At 41.5% G+C, this 3,501-nt stretch overlaps 1 pseudogene; it reads left to right on the top strand.

The window, feature by feature from the left end:
- Positions 1–2,323: 2,323 nt before the first annotated feature.
- On the top strand, positions 2,324–3,111 carry LOC143690443 (V-type proton ATPase subunit E 1 pseudogene; annotated as a pseudogene).
- Positions 3,112–3,501: the final 390 nt, after the last annotated feature.

The following is a 3,501-nucleotide window of genomic DNA, read 5'->3' as shown; positions in this document are numbered from 1 at the left end:
CAAGCCTGCGTTTGCACTGCTGAGCATCATCCTTTCTGCACAAACTACAGGATTTTATTTGCATTTCGAGTGTGAGAAATTGTACCTGACCTCCCTGGAAAAAGTCATCTTGCTGCAGGCTTTTTTTTTTTTTTTCATTTTGGGAAAATATGTAGATGCCACCAAGTGGGTGAGGCTTATTGGCAGTGTTCCCTGGTGCAAGGATGGAAAACCTTCCCCAAGGGAGGGCTGGGCTGCAGGTGTCAGGATTGAGGCTAAGAGCTCCTTCCTGGCTCCAGGGGCAAGCCCAGTGTGCATCAGGCAACAAATGCAAGTAACCTATGAGTTACTTTTTTTCTTCATCGCTAGAATGGTTCCTAATGCAGGGTTTTCTGTAAATATGCACGTACAGAGCACTGCAGGAGCCAGCTCAGGGTTAGGAATCCAATAAATGCCTGGTTTTATATCATCATTATCCCAAAGAATCTTTGCATGTTTATATTTTATCTGTGGAAAAATTACAAAAAGAATTATATGTGATAAGGAAAGAGAGAGGAAAAATGAAAGTAAGCCTCAGGCCTCCTCAGCGTCTCGATAGATTCTAAGAAGGGATGCGGTCTTTTTTTTTCTCCCCAGCACAAACTTGACATGAGGGAGGGGATAACTGGTGGGACAGGGTAGGAGAATCAATCAGATGTTGGCTCTTTCTGCCTTCCCAGTGTGGCTTCCACGTTTGGCTTGACATCTCATGAATTGCGAGATCTTCAGACCTACCTGAATTGAATGACCAGTGCCAAAACCTTTCTAAATTCAGCTATCATTATTATTATTTTATCTACCTCACGATGCCCCATTGTAGCCCAGAAAACTGAAGTTTGACCAACAAATGTTGAAAAGAAAGAATGCAGTGGAATCATGATAATTTCCCCAAAATGAGAACTGTTTTTTTTTTCCCTTCTGATGCAAAATTTTCAGTACTACCACAGCAGGTTGCAACCTGAGTTCTCTGAACAAACAACGGATATGCCATAAAGAGAGAGAGAGATTGCTCACTTCTCTGTCTCCCTCCATAGATGAAGGCCTATGTTTATGTTTATCTGATGTCCACAGGAGAGACAGCTCACCAACAGGAATGCCCAAAGACCCACGTCACACCTGCCATTCCCACCTTGCCATGTGTAAAAATGATCACTGGGCTGCCATGTGTTGAGAGACAAATATTAGTGCTCAGGTACTGGGAGGGGTTGCGTGTATTTTATTTCAAAACCTCATGCCAACCTTTTAATATAGCTATTGTTGCTCCCATTGAAGATGAGCTCACTGAGGACTGAACCTCACAGCTAATAGGTAGAACAACCAGGATTCTAGTCCCAGATTGCACCACAAACCATTAGGTTATTTCTTACTATATGATTTTTGGGAAGGTACTTAACCTTTTTGACCATCAGTATCAGCGAGATTGACTGATAAGAATCCCATGAAAAGATGCTCAACATAGTAGCCATCAAGGAATCAAAACCACAATGAGAAACTCCTTTACACCTACTAGGATGGCTAGAATCAAAATGACAGACAATAGTAAGTGCTGACAAGGGGTATGGAGAAATTGGAACCCTTATATACTGCTGATGGAAATGTCAAAATGATGCAACCACTGGGGAAGACAGTTTGGCCAGACCCTCACAATGTTAAACAGAGTCCCGTACACCCAGAAATTTTACTCCTGGGTACACACCCAAGGGAATTGAAAACCTATGTCCACACAAAAATTTGTGCATGAATATACATATCAGCACTATTCATAATAGGCCCAGTGTTGAAATGACCCAAATGTCTGTCAACTGATAAATGGATGAAAAAAAAAAAGTGGTAGAGCCATGCCATGGAATAGTATTCAGCCATAAAAAGGAACGAAGTTCTAATGCATGCGATGACATGGGTGAATCTTGAAGGAATTATGGCAAGTGAAAGAAGCCAACCACAGAAGACCACATATCGTATGATTTCATTTATATGAGGTGTCCAGAACAGGCAAACCATAGAGTCAGAAAGTAAATTAATGGCTGTCAGGGGCTGAGGAAGATGATACTGGGGTGATGAAAACGTCCTGGAATTAGATAGTGGTGACAGTTTCACCTTGTGAAAGTACTAAAAATCACTGAATGGCTTGAAATCACTAATGGCTTGAAGTACTAAAAATCACTGAAAGTACTAAAATTCACTGAAGGATGAATTTTATGGTATGTGAATTATATCTTCTAAAAACCAATGTTTCATTCCTTCCACCGCCCTTTTCAAATCTGAACTTGATACTCTTGACCACCAGGCTAGCATCAGTTTTGCCATGGCCCTCGGTGATGCTGACATGCAAAAGCAGATTAAGCACATGATGGCTTGTTCATTGAACACGAAGCTAATGAGAAAGCAGAAGAAATAGATGCAAAGGCAGAAGAAGAGTTCAACATTGAGAAAGGTTGACTTGTGCAAACCCTGCTTTAATATTATGGAATACTATGAAAAGAAAGAAAAGCAGATTGAGCAGCAAAAGAAAATTCAGATGTCCAATTTGATGAATCAAGCAAGGCTCATAGTCCTCAGAACCAGAGATGACCTTATTACAGACCTACTAAATGCAGCAAAGCAGAGACTCAGCAAGGTGAGAAAAGATACAACCAGGTACCAAGTGCTGCTGGATGGGCTGGTCCTCCAGGGCTTCTACCAGCTCCTGGACCCCCGAATGATTATTTGTTGCAGGAAACAAGATTCCCCGCTGGTTAAGGCTGCAAAGCAAAAAGCAATTACTACTTACAAAATTGCCACAAAAAAAGATGTTGATGTCCAAATAGATCAGGAGGCCTGGTTGCCGGAGGATATAGCTGGTGGTATTGAATCTACAGTGGAGATCATAAAATAAAGGTTTCTAATACCCTAGAAAGTCGGCTGGATCTCACAGTCCAGCAGATGCTGCCGGAAGTACGGGGAGCCTTGTTTGGTGCAAACACCAACCAGAAGGTTTGGGATAAAGCCTTTGGGAGCTGGAATTCATTCCTCTCTTCTGCTGCGATGATACGCAAGTTTCCGATATTTGAAGAACAAAAGATGATCTATTTAACTTCCTCTTTGTTGTTCTAATATTGTTATGTACTTCTCGGTGGAATGCCCTTCTGTAAGAAATGCCCTTGGCCTAGTTGTTAAAAGTGGAGAAAGTTTCACTTAAAATTATCAGGACCCTACCTCGAGTTCATTTAAAATTAGTACAACTCTCCATTGCCGCATGAAGGTGAAGAACTGGTTGGTGGCTGCATGAACTTCCCCGAGTCTTCCCCTCTTCTCTAGCTCTTGTGATCTAGTCTAGAGAGTGATAGATCTGGTATTCTGTCTTTAAAACTCATGTGGGGCATGCCTTCCTTTCAGCTGTAGTAACTCAATGTTAACCCCTCTGAACCTAGAAGTTTTCCTTATGTGTAAATGTGACTTAAAATCTAAGCCCTGAAAATGAGCTTTGTTTATCAAAACAAAAAG

This window comes from Tamandua tetradactyla, chromosome 7 (genome assembly GCF_023851605.1).
Source record: "Tamandua tetradactyla isolate mTamTet1 chromosome 7, mTamTet1.pri, whole genome shotgun sequence".
Lineage (NCBI taxonomy): Eukaryota > Metazoa > Chordata > Mammalia > Pilosa > Myrmecophagidae > Tamandua > Tamandua tetradactyla.
The sequence above is the reverse complement of the archived record's forward strand: the minus strand, read 5'-3'. Positions and strand labels throughout refer to the sequence as shown.